Source organism: Cibotium barometz, chromosome 6 (genome assembly GCF_041138505.1).
Source record: "Cibotium barometz isolate CiBa-2024 chromosome 6, ASM4113850v1, whole genome shotgun sequence".
Classification (NCBI taxonomy): Eukaryota; Viridiplantae; Streptophyta; class Polypodiopsida; order Cyatheales; family Cibotiaceae; genus Cibotium; species Cibotium barometz.
This window is the reverse complement of record NC_141051.1, coordinates 26,679,906-26,694,014: the sequence shown is the minus strand read 5'-3', so window position 1 is coordinate 26,694,014 and position 14,109 is coordinate 26,679,906. Positions and strand designations below refer to the sequence as shown.

The following is a 14,109-nucleotide window of genomic DNA, read 5'->3' as shown; positions in this document are numbered from 1 at the left end:
AGTCCTCCAAGATATGGGCTTGATTGGTCATGTGGGTAGAAGCACCACTATCACCAACCCATTCCACTGCTTCAGGCGTGACACTAACCCCTTCAGGAGAAGTCATATCTGTGATCACGAGGAATGAATCCTTTGAAGAAGTGGATGAATCTGTGATTGCCATGTATGCAACTTTGGCAGATCCTGTTAGAAGTCATCTCCTGTCTTTACTAGACACCAGGGCCTCTGTTGTGGGTGTGCCCGCCCTTTGTAGGTGTTTCATCATTTTTCCTCACTCCCCGTATTTTTCCCCGGTTTTTTCCATTTTTCTGTGGCTTAGGTGGCAGCCCTGAGGTGGCAGGATGTCTTAGCATGTGGCCGACTGCTGCTGTATGCGTTTATTGATGCTGGTCGACTGTGTGGACACCTTCTTGGTGCTGGCCAATTGTGCACGGTACTGGCCAACTGGTTTATTACCAGTCGGTGGACATGCTCCTGTCGGCTGCCTTTGGAGCAGGCCGACTGCCACTTGGGGGCCATATAAAATGGCCCCACAGCCCTTGCCACATCTTGTATCATATTCGGGATCTTCTTTGTGTATATAGAGCAGAGTTACACGCCTCTCTCTCTCTCTCTCTCTCTCTCTCTCTCTCTCTCGTGGTGTATTTTTGCATTGCGTTTGCTCGTGTTTCTAGATTTGGTCATCATCTCTGCTGCGTATTCTGACATGGTATCAGAGCCTTAGGCTCTTGATTGTTCTTGGGATTTGTGTGAGCAAGAGGGGGATTGTTGTGTTGCTGAGATTAGTGCCGACTTGTACGATTCCTTGAGAGGGTTGTGTCGTCGAGTGAGTTTTCTGAGGGAATACTTGTTTATCTACGGATACCTAAGAGTTTTGAGACGTTGCGGATAGGGAAGATTGGGAAGTTGTCCCCTAGGTACTGTGGACCTTATCTGTTCTTGAAAAGGATTGGTGAGGTGGCTTATAAATTACAATTGCCTGCTACTGCAAAAGTTCATCCAATTTCTCATGTGAGGAGACTTAAGGAGAAATTGGGAGCTGAGGATAACGTAGTTACACCTCAGGAACTTGTAGAGGTTGAGGACTTGTCTTTTGTTCCACATGAGCTAGAGCTTATACTCGATTTCCGTGAGAAAACTTAGGAATAAGTTGATCCTTGAGTATATGATTAAGTGGGAAGATAGGGCGTTGGAGGACTCAACTTTTGAGACAGTTGCTAGTTTAGAGCGAAGACTTCTGATTTTGTTTCCTAGAGAGGAAAGGTCTTAGGAGGGGAAGTATGTTATGTATCTAACACTAATCCTCAAGATTAGGGTCTAATCTGGTAAGGGTTGGGGAGCCCTGGGATTAGGGGAAGGCCATAGGTAGGTTACGGGTGGCTAGGGTTCATTGTTATTGATAATCCATGGTTATTGGCTATTTATAGCTGGACTGTTATTTATAGCGACAATGGTCATTATATAAGTGACTTATGGGTTACTGTGATTCATTCGGTCATAGAGTTGGTTGATGGTCCATGCCTGTGTACCGACGCTGACGATCCTGTATGAATGTCATGACGCTCCTATGAACGGGTCATCCAGGGGTACATCGAATCTATGATTTAGTGAAAGGGACGTTACCATGGCCTAATATGGATTATTGTTCCGGAATGAGAAGATTTGTGTGCCGGATCAAGCTAAGATTAGGAAAAAGATCCTGTATGAATGTCATGACTCTCCTATAGCGGGTCATCCATGGGTACAACGAATCTATGATTTAGTAAAACGGACGTTTTACTGGCCTAAGATGAAGATGTATGTTGAGGACTATGTGGTAAAGTGTCGTCAATGTCAAGTGAATAAGGCTAAACGGCTTAGGGCTGGAGATATGTTACATCCTCTAGAGATCCCAAGAGGTAAATGAGAGTATTTCCATGGACTTCATTGTAAGTTTGCCGCGGACCAGTAGAGGGCATGATGTTGTCTGGGTGGTGGTAGTCAGATTGACGAACGTGGCACTATTTTTACCCACGAAAGTGACAGTGAAGGCAACTGAATCAATGCAACAATTTCTTGAGCAACTTTTCAGGTTGTCTGGACTGCCTTTTGATATAGTTAGTGATAGGGACTTGAAGTTTTATGGGCATCTCTAGCAGCTAGTTTTCTAGAGATTGGAGAGTACGTCGAGTATGAGTTCCTCTGATCATCCTCAATCTGACGGGCAAACACAGATGGTGAATCCTGCTTTGTGCATACATCTTCAAGAGACCATCAGATTGGGAAAAGTACATCTCGATGGTCGAGTTTGCCTATACTAGTGCTAAGCATGTGGCTACTGGCTACAGTCCGTTTATGCTGATGTACGGATACCAACCTAGATCTCCAATAACAGTTGGACTTACAGTTATTCAAATTGATGCAGTTGGAGATTTCTTAGTGGACGTGCAAGAAATGCTAGTCAATGCATGAGAGGCTATCAAAAGTGCACAAGATCGTGTACGATTTTATGCTGATAGACAACGTTCACCTAGGGAATGCTAGTTTATTTGGCCCAAGAGTTAGAGACATTACGTTCGTGGAAGTCATCCCCTAGGTACTGTGGACCTTAACATGATCTTGAAAAAGATTGGTGAGGTTGCTTATAGACTAGAATTGCCTTTGAATGTGAAAGTTCTTCCCGTCTTTCATGTTAGTCGATTGAAAGAGATGCTGAAAGCTGAGGATAACCTTGTTACCCTTCAAGAGCTTGTTAAGGTTGAGTACTTGTCCTATGTTTCACATGAACTCGAGAAGATTATAGATTTAAGGGAAAGACAACTTAGGAACAAGTTGATCCCTGAAAATAAGATTAAGTGGAAAGATAGGGCGGAGGAGGACTTGACTTGTTGGGAGTTGGTAGCTATTTAAGTAAGGGCTTTCTTAATTTCATTTAAGAGTAAATTTTTGAAGAGGGGAAGAATGTTATGTACCTAGACACTAATCTACAGATTAGGGAACTAATCCAATAGGGTTAGGGGCCCTCGGGATTAGGGATTGATAGGTTGATACTTGGCTAGGGTTCTTGGATTAATAAAACAAGCTTAATGGTCTTTTATAGCGAGTTAGCTATTTATGGCGTAGTTATCACTATATAAGTGAGAGCATCCTTGATAATACATGAAGCTAGAGGACCTTGGTGACATCCTGAAGTGTCAAGAATTAGCTGAATCAATTGTATGATCCTCTTGTGAGGCCTATAGTGTTCTTTTGTATTCTAGTTGTGGACCTTTGTGTTCCAAAAATGAAAGACCTTTGATGGTCCATGCTCCTAGATCCCATGTGCACCTCTGCATGTCATGGTTGGGGGGTGGCATCCCTACACATCTCTAGCTTAGTTATTGGATATCACTGGAGATCACACATGGAGCTATGGAGGATGAAGTATCATCATCATGAGAGAGAGAGAGAGAGAGAGAGAGAGAGATTTTATTAACGTCTTCCAAAAGACCGAACTCGGCCTATGAGACAAATCGGAGTACCTGTATGGGGTATCCTCTGATGGGGAGAAAAACAGAATTAGGGTTAAGTGTTATGTGGGAGACATACACAGAGAAGCAAGGGAGAGAGAGAGAGAGAGAGTTGTGGGGACAAGTCAACTCACCAAAAGCATGAGTGTGTGACTCCCCTATCACACATGTATATTGCACTAGTACACATAGTGCACTTAGTACATTAAAAGTACTAAGTGTACTATGTACTATAACTTATGGGCTTGTACACACTATAAGGGTGGGCATAACGCCTTTACCCCAACAACCTCCCACTTAAAGGCAAAGTGCCCTTACGTAAAGGAAAAGAAAAATCAGCATGTACATGATAATATACAAGGCCATATCAAGGCTGAAAATGGCCTCATCCAATGCCCATCAAGTGTCTGCAATGAGCAAACCGCTCCGGAGGCAAACTCTTTGTCAACAGATCAGCCGGGTTGTCATCCGTATGAATCTTAACAAGCTGAATTTGCTTGTTCTCTATCACCTCTCTGATGAAGTGATACTTCACATCCACATGCTTCGTCTTTGCATGAAAAACAGGGTTCTTTGCCAACTGAATGGCACTCTGACTGTCACAATGCAACAATGGAATATCCCCTGTATAACCCAAATCAACCACTAACCGAGATAGCCATAATGCCTCCTTGCAAGCCTCTGTGGCTGCAATATACTCGGCCTCTGTAGTAGATAAGGCTGTGCACTTCTGCATCCTGGATATCCATGACACAGCACCTCCTGTGAATGTAAACACATAACCGGTAGTAGACTTCCGGTTATCTGGATGACCGGCATAATCCGAATCCGTGTAACCATGCACTAATGCATCCTGTTTGCCAAAGCAAATGCACAAATCCTGTGTGCCCTTCAGGTATCTCATGACACCTTTCACTGCTTCCCAATGCTTCTTGCCAGGGTTGGCCATGTATCTAGAAACCACTCCCACTGCAAATGCAATGTCCGGCCTAGTAGCAACCATGGCATACATGAGACTGCCACAAGCTGAAGCATACGGAATCTTGGCCATATCAGTCCTGTCTCTATCTGACTGTGGGCTGTCCATAGCACTGAGTTTCACATATGGAGGCAAAGGAGTACTAGTCTTCTTCCCCCCGTCCATATTGAACCTCTGCAAGACTTTGCCAATGTATTCCTTCTGAGACAAATACAACACATGCTGATTTCTGTCCAGAAGTATCCACATACCCAAGATGTGATTTGCATCACCCAAATCCTTCATATCAAAGGTTTGATGCAGCCTCTGCTTCAAGGCATCCATCTCTTTACGAGATTTCCCGGCAATCAACATATCATCAACATACAAGATGAGGATCAATAGACTGCCATCCAAAGCTTTCTTGGTGTACAAGCAGTGATCTATGTCACTTCTCCTGAATTTCTGAGATTTCATGAATGTATCAAATTTATGATACCATTCTCTTGGTGCCTGTTTGAGCCCATAAAGACTCTTTTTCAGCTTGCATACAAGCTTCTCCTTTCCACTCACTGCATAACCCTCTGGCTGCTGCATATATATCTCCTCATGGAGATCACCGTGAAGAAAAGCAGTCTTCACATCCATCTGAATCAAGTCCAGATCATCATGTGCAACCAAAGCTAACACAGCTCTAAGTGTGGTCATTTTGACCACTGGAGAGAAGATCTCATCAAAGTCCACACCATATTCCTGCTTGAAGCCCTTAGCCACTAACCTGGCTTTGTATCTTGGCTTTGCATCTGGTGCAACTTTGAGCCTGTAAACCCACTTGCATGGCAAAACCTTCTTGCCTGCAGGCAAATGCACCAACTTCCATGTTTCATTTTTATGCAGAGAATCCATCTCTGACTTCATGGCACGCTCCCATAGAGCCTTGTCTGCCCTCTGTAAAGCCTCTTTGTAACATGAGGGCTCCCCACAGTCAGTGATCAAGTAGTCAACCCCTGGAACAAACCTGTCAGGGGCTCTGGAGGGTCTTGTGGACCTCCGTACCCAATGACCATCATTTGCAGGTTGCTGTCCAGCCTGCATATCACCCATTGGTGGCTCCTGTTCCATGCCATAAGGCTGAAAAATCATGCCCGGTATCTCCTCTAACTGTGGTATATCCATAGGGATATCTTCTGCCATCTCTGGCTGTCCATTTGGACCATTTTCAGCACCATTTAAGGGCTGGTTTTCCTGCTGTAATGGCTGATTTACAGCCCTTTGTTGTTGTCCATGATGTCCATCATCATCAAAGATGACTCTGCCAGGCTCCTGTTGCCTTGCAGGCTCCTTATACATGCATGTTTCATCAAAAATGACATCATTGCTGCGTATGATCTTTCTATTCATGGGATCCCAAAGTCTATACCCCATTTCACCTCTGTCACCATATCCTAGGAATATGCATTTGTGAGACTTAGGATCAAGTTTGGTGCGTATTTTCCTGCGTATGTGCACGTACGCAACGCAACCAAACACTCTCAAGTGCTTGTATGACGGAGGCTTCCCTGTCCATACTTCTTCTGGCACTTTCCCACCAAGCCTCGTGTTAGGTGACCTGTTTATAAGGTGAACGGCTGTCATAACAGCTTCAGCCCAAAAACCATGAGGTAATGCAGCATGTGACAACATAGAACGGACCTTCTCCTGAATGGTCCTGTTCATCCTCTCTGCTGTCCCGTTTTGTGGAGGATCATAAGGAGTAGAGAGCTCCCTCTTGATGCCTTTAGCATCACAAAAGTCCTGAAACTGTTTGGACGTATACTCTCCACCATTGTTGGAACGCAAAGCCTTCAGTGTTTTGCTAGTTTGATTCTCAACAAGAGCAACAAACTTCTGAAACACTGAGAATGTATCACTCTTCAAACGAAGAGGATAAACCCACACCTTACGTGTGGCATCATCTATAAAAGACACAAAATATTTTGCCCCTTCCAAAGAAAGCTGAGGCATCTCACATACATCTGTATGCACAAGCTCTAACTGAGCATCTTTCTGTCCAAGAGCTTTCTTGTGGGGGCACTGTAGTTGCCTACCATATATACAATGCTCACAAAACTGAAAACTTGAAAACTTTAGAGAAGGCAAGTAACCCAAACGAGACAATTGCTCCATTCCCTTGACACTCATGTGTCCCAACCGGCTATGCCCCACAGAAATTTCCGGCAGCTCGGTTGCATTTACATTAGCATGGTGACAAACACCTGCATGCATGAAATAAAGAGTGTCCACCTTAGAGCCTCTGGCAACAACCAGTGAGCCCTTACTAATTTTCCACTTTCCACTACCAAACGTGGTAACATAATCAGCATCATCAAGCTGTCCAGTAGAAAGCAGATTTTTCTTGATCTCAGGCACATGCCTAACATCATGGAGCATAAGCTGTGAGCCATCTGAAAATACAAGCCTCACATCACCTCTGCCAAGAATTTTGCATGCATGGTTATCACCCAAATAAACCACTCCTTCATTGCCAGCAGTGTACCTGACAAACAAGTCTCTGCAACCTGTGACATGAAAGGAGGCACCTGAATCAATGATCCATGAGTGCATACCATGACCACCTGTAAGAAGTGAATGGGCATCAAGTGAAGACGTAAAGAGGACCTCATCCTCACTGCCACCTGCATGTGACACATTGATTTCTTCGATCTTGACTCCACTTTTGCCCTTTGGCTTTACATCTTTGGCTTCATCCTTGTCTTTGTCTTTGCCTTTTCCCTTTTCCTTTTGATCATTTTTCCATTTGTAGCATTGCTTTTTGATGTGTCCCTTCTTGCCACAATAATGGCATTCCAAATCCTTTTTGGAGCGAGACTTGCTCCTTCCCCTTTCTTGGCTTTTCCCCCTTTGCTGGGATCTCCCACGTGCATTCATTGCATTGGACTTTCCAACAGAGTTGTTTTTCCTGTTCATCTCTTCTTGAAGAAGAGCACCCTCAACATCTGCATATGACAGCATAGCATTCGAATTGCTAGTGGCTGTCCTAAATGTGTCCCAACTCTCTGGCAAAGTGCATAACAAAAAAGTGGCTTTGAACTCATCGTCCATTGCCAACTTTTGATTAATGACCTGGCTGACAATACCATTAAACTCATTTAGATGGGCTGTCATAGAAGCCCCTTCCTTCATCTGAAGGCCTATGAGTTTCTTCAACCAATACACTTTGCTTGAGGCACTTTGTTGGGCATACAAGTCCTGCAATCTCTGCCACATTCCCCAAGCTGTCTTCTCTTCACGAATGCTGAAAAGTAATGAGTCTGACACAGACAACATGATAGTAGATCTTGCCAGCTCATCCATATCTTCCCACTCTTCAGCAGTAAGAGAAGCGGGCATTACACCCCTTTCTTTGATAGGCTTGTGCTGCTTTTTCTGGAGCAACACATTGTAGCACTGGGTTTGCCAAATATCATAATTATGCGAGCCTTCAAGCTTCTTGATGTGAAGCAATGAAGAGCTCTCACCTGTGGTTGCCATAGCAAAATGCAACCTGTCAATGCCTGACTCCCTGCAAATGTGCAAACACTGCACCCAAAGCACACAAAGTGCTCACAAATGTTCTCCCAAGCTTTATCTCCCACTGCGGAAGCAAGAATGCAACTTTTCTCCCACTTTATGTGATGAAAACACCAAAATCTGGTTGCTGCAGATTTTGGACAGCACCTTAAATGTGCTCTTTTGCCCTTCCAAAGTACTGTACAACAGTACCAAGTGCTTACAAATGATGTACCAAACCTGTACCGGCAATTTCAGCAGCTGAAATTGAATCTTTTGGTCACTCAAAACAGTGTACAGCCATGCCAAAACATGCACAAAGCTGTGCCAAATCTGTACCAGCAGGTACAATAGCAATAAATGCTCTCCTGGCTGTCCAAATGAGTGAAAATCAGACTTTTACAGTCCCGAACACTGCATACAACAGTCCCGAACAGAAATTGGGCAAAAGCCCCTTGACTGCAAGCTGATTTTTGAGGATTCAAGGCATAAATGTCTTGCCTGCTGCTTTGCCAAGCTCAACAAGCATACAAACTTGAAAAGCCCCTTGATTTAAGATCAATTTCTGATCATGCATGGTACATTGACGCACATGAAGGCATCCAGAGTGTTCATGATGCTTCCCCCTGGCCACATATACATCAAATACATGAAAGCCCCTTGATTTACAGGCACATTGAGTGCTTGTAAGGCATCAACACATTATCCACAGCATCAAATGCGATTGCCTGCATGCAAATCAACCAAATCGGCACAAAAGCCCCTTGATTTGCACTGCAATTTGCTGCAATTTTGCCCAAATGTGCGATTTCTCACATCATACAGCATGTATGAGTGCTTAATTGCACAATTACATCAAAAGCCCCAAATTTCGACATCCAATTTCCTGCAAATTGATCCTGATTTGACCAATTTCCTGCAAATTGATCCTGATTGTGACCAATGTCACCCAATTTTGCCAATTTTGCTCAAAAAATTGAGCAATTCGGCGCCTGTATTTGCTCAATTAATGATTGCACCTGCTCAATTGCAAATCCCCAAAAAAAAAATTGAGGCAAATACCTTGATTTCTGATTTTCTGTTGCAGGAAAGGGGGGTGATGAATTTGGTGCTGCTCTGCAGAAATTTGATGCAGATGAGGGACTCCTCAGGCATGAGTATCCTCAAAGAGAGCAGCCCAAGACATGGGCAAAGAGAGATGCTGCTTCACTGCTCATCAGTATTCCACTGTTTCTCCACCTGGAACTTCTCCGGTTGACTGTTGCGATTATCAGCTCCAAAATCAGTGCTTGATGCACGCAAGATTAATCTTGATGATAAAGGGTTCCATCTTAGCCCGTGTTTGTATGCTAGAGATTTGGTAATGGGCAGCTTGCGCGGCAGGATGAACTTCCGACTCGGCTCGGAGAGTGAAAGGCAGTGGTGTCTGGGAAGCGAGCACAGGGACGATACTTGGTGAAGACCACAGCGAGTGGCCAGAAAACACGACACTCCCTTCTCTCTGTCCGGTTGGCCAGCCAGCGCCAAGCATATCAAGGAACGCTTGCGAGAAAGAGGCTCATACCTTTGGCAGAGGGGGCGCCATCCATTTCGCCGTCGCTGGCTCCCTTACGGCTTCGCCTAGCTATGCGCCTTCGCTGTCTCCGCCAGCAGCGTTAGTCTTCGCCTCACGACCCTCGCTTGTACGCATGGGCACGCATGCCTCGGGCTATGGCACAGCTGCTGCTACTGGGCAGCGTGGATTCGCCTGCTGGGCAGCGTGGATGAGCCTGCCCACGCTGCTGCTTCTCTCCACCCACCTGCCTGCGACTGGTCACACAGTCGACCAGTAGCCAGTGCTGCACAAAGGCGACCAACGCTGCACAAAGGCGACCAGCAAAAAGGCGACTCACAGAATGAGCAAACGACCAGCAAAAGGGCAAACAATTCTTGATGAGAGGGAGGGGAACCTGGTGACCAAAGCTCTGATACCAGTTGATGGGGAGAAAAACAGAATTAGGGTTAAGTGTTATGTGGGAGACATACACAGAGAAGCAAGGGAGAGAGAGAGAGAGAGAGTTGTGGGGATAAGTCAACTCACCAAAAGCATGAGTGTGTGACTCCCCTATCACACATGTATATTGCACTAGTACACATAGTGCACTTAGTATATTAAAAGTACTAAGTGTACTATGTACTATAACTTATGGGCTTGTACACACTATAAGGGTGGGCATAACGCCTTTACCCCAACATCCTCTGTCATCCCAACAAAATGAAAAAGTACTGAACAAAAAAAGCTGAATCTGGGTGTGCAAGAGATGGAGCTCTACTACTAGGAGAATGCAAAGCTATATGCATGGAGTATACAATCATGATATGCAACCTAGCTAGCTCCATCCTGTACCATACTGGGGGTATAAAATGGTATACATCAGTGAAGGGGGTGTCCACAGCTCCCTGAAGAACATGCCTGGGTCTGCTCTGAAGCGAGCCAGTCGCTCCGCACCCTCTCTGTGAAACTGAGCTCTGATCTCTGTCATCTCTCTCTGGTATAGGCGTGGTGTCCGAAAGCCAGGTGTCCTCTGTCTCCTACGGGCTCTAAGTGTCTCTGCTCTCTGGAGAGTAATTCCCTGCCGTGTAGGGGCTGGGAGGGGGATGGATCTCTGAAAAAATGTAGTAATCTGTGTCTGTCGCCCCCCCTCTGGAGCCGTCTGAGCCTGTAATAATGTCTCTCTGTGGCGCTGTATGTCTAGAATGAATCTCCCCAGTATGCGCTGGTCTGCTGCCTCAAAGATTTGGCGTAGGGAATGTGGCTCTCTGAACAAAATGGGATATCTCTCTCTAATGGCTGTATATGCTCTGCATCTGCATACATAATGCTCCTCACTCTCCACCTCCACTCTCCACCTCCTCTCTGCACAATCTGCATACCCTCTCCTCTCGGGGGATCCCTGCTGCTCTGCCAGTCTCAATCTCCAATCGGTGTGATGAAACTCTGAGCTGACCAATAGCCACTCGGGAGCCGTGTGGTAGAAAGCCCTCCATGTATCTAGGCCTCTCTATAAATCCATCATCAGTGATACTCATGAAGTGATCTCTGTAGTATAGCATCTTCGGTGGAAGAGGCTGTGTAGGCGATATCCATGTCTCTCGTGTATAGAGCTGCCATAGATCCTGTCTCAATACTCTGTTCCTCTCACTATGAGAGAGACGGATATGTGGTGCATCCCTGTCATACTAGAATGGTGGTAGATGATCCATGTCTAGGCCATTCTGTGAGAACCAATGTGTGACCTGTGCATACCATGATCCTCAGTCTCCTGCCTCAGCCAGTTGTCTAGATGCCTCAAAAGCTCTGTATGACAATCTGTCATGTGGCATCTCTCTGAATTTGTCTAGCAGGCATATAGTCTGAAATATGGCCTCTACCATCATAGGAGGCGCAGCAAACTCTGCTCGGATAATGTCATGAGGTACTGACGGTTTGCTGCGTATCATGCGTGCCATCATGAGGGCCTGTGGTCTCTCTATTTGTGTCCACCAATGGGTAGCAAGGCCTGGCGCCCATACCGCTGCTCCATACATCAATGCCGGTGTGACTAATGTGTCAAATAGCCACCCCTTCGTCCGGGGCTCCTGAAAATGCGCCTGGTGGCACTGTCTCTCTAGCATAGCCAATGCTGCATATCCCCGTGTCAATCTAGCTCTGGTAGCTGAACCCATGGTGAAGCGTGTGGCTGCTGCAGAGAAGGTAACTCCTAGGTACACGTATGATGTCACCACCTCCACTTGGCATCCTGCGAGAGTGAATGTCAGCTGACTCCTGCCCTGTCTCGATGTATGAAAGACCATAACCTTGGTTTTCCCAAGGTTCATAGTAAGACCCCTCTGTGTGCAAAAATCATCGAGTGCATGTAGATGCTGCTGTAGACCACCTGGAGACTCAGACACTAATACAATATCATCAGCATAGAGCATAATATGTATTGAGGTACCTGCTAAATCAACTCCATCTCCGCCTCCCCGTGAAATGAAGTCAGCCACCTCATCAATGTATAACCCAAATAGCGTGGGGGAAAGTGGGCATCCTTGCTTCACACCAATGGTGCTAGCAATAGTCTCGGACATACCTCCTGGACATCTGACTCACCCAAAAACCTGCTCATATAATGCATAGATGCCCCATGTCATATCTGCTGATATGCCAAGAGACTGCAGGCGCTGAAAGAGCCTCTCTCGTGGTACTGTGTCAAATGCCTTGCGGAAATCCACAAAGCGGAAAGGTTGCAAGTAGGTACTTGGGGTGTTGCCCACTCTTCCCTAGACGCTAGGTGAGGTGAAAGAAAGATGTAGAACTGTACTCCTTCTGGAGATCAAGGCACATGGGTGAAGACGGGAGCCGATTCGATGCGCGATGAAGTAAGGGAGGGAGAGGCTAATGGGCCAAGTCCTTGGTGCTACCACCAGTCTGGGTACGTGCATAATACAAGAAATAGGGCATGAGGATGTTGCAAAAAAATTGCGTTGAACTGGAGGGTGGGAGGAAGGGATGCAAGGAGAAGTAGGGCTGGACAAAAAAGAAAACACTGGCTGATAACATCTTGTAGAGTGTAGAAGCAAGAGCTTGAGAACCTCAACGGTTTGTTACCATGAGAGAATAGTTGAAGGCAGCAAGCGGAAATAGAGGAGAGACTTGGAGTGGCCAGCAATGATTCAACACTTCAGAAAAAATGATGAATGAATTAAATAGCCAAAAGCGTGTCCTTATATTCATCATGAAGGGGTTGGTCGGCCAGCATAAAAACCCATGACTGAGGACAAAGTCCACGACTAGGAAAAACGCCTAATAAAAAGTGGGAAAAATACCCAAAAATATCAGATAAATATGTTGAATAAAAGGGGGCATAAAAGGGATCAAACGGGGCTAGAGATGATCATTCCAACAAAAAAATGATGGCAAAGGATGAAAGCCTTTTACATTGAGAGAGGGTGGGTGCGATAAGGGGGTCACCCTACACCCCAAATACTAGAAAGAACCCAAATAATTGCTTTTCCCAAACCCAAACTTGTGCCACTCTTGGACTCTACCCTATCAAAGTAGTCAATGCATATGGGTGCCAGAAAAGAAAAATTTGCAAGTTCACTAGGCTCTGATACCAACTATAAAACACTTGTGCCTGTGTGCTAGGGTTTTCAAAGATAGAAGGAAGAGTGCGGCGGAATCATGTTGGAATATATCATCTCCAAGGGGTCTACATCACCTTTTCATGCTTGTACTGGTACCTTGCATTGGCATATTTAGTAGATATTATTTAGGCATTTTCTACCATTTTTTAGGCATTTTATAGCATTTTATGCTATTGGACAGCTGTCGGCCTGCGACAGTTGGCTGACCAGCTCTCTGGAGGGATATATAAGGCTTCTCACCCTTCCCCTCACTTTTCATCTCATTCTTGCATATCTGCTGGAGGTCATTGGCTGTAGCAACATTCTCTTATGCTTGTAAGCACCTACGGGCTTCCCTCGTGCTCATTTTCAGCAATAATCAACTGTTTCCAGCCTCCTACAGTTTGTGCTTTGGGCCTAAAACCTGTGATGCTCTTTCTTTCATGGTATCAGAGCCAAACACTGATCTACAGGTAAGAAACTGCTGCAGTTTTCTGATTGGAGCAGAGGCTTCATCATTGTGTTGCGTTTTTCTGCATCTATACTGCCGAACTACTGCATTTTTGCTGTTGGAGGCTGAATCTCTCTTCTAGGTGCTGAGGATAGGGTTCCTGAGAGATTTGCTTTCTCTATTTCTCTTCTCCCACCCTCCTTGCCTTTCTTCTTCCTCTCCTCTTGCTGTGCACAGCTTGAGAGGAGGCTATTTGCTGTTTTTTTTAACAGCCCTCTTTCTTCATAGAAGGTTTCTTGTCAGAGGACATGGCTTCAGGAGATTTCTCTAGTGCTACTCCTTCTCCCGTTGATACTCTAGCTCCTTCATTGCCTGGATCCCCTGCTCCCGCTCCCCAGGTGGTTCCTCTTCCCAATCATCTTTGAGTTTCTCTCATCCAGGTCTTGCTCCCACCCCTACCCATATACCATCCTACAATCCTCCCCCAAGTCAGTGATTCCATGAAGCTTACAGCA

At 45.5% G+C, this 14,109-nt stretch overlaps 1 protein-coding gene across 3 annotated transcripts in view; it reads left to right on the top strand.

Moving 5' to 3' along the window:
* The window catches only part of LOC147637583 (carboxylesterase SOBER1-like), a 68,771-nt gene that overhangs the window by 16,448 nt on the left and 38,214 nt on the right, over positions 1-14,109 (top strand). The window lies entirely within an intron of this gene.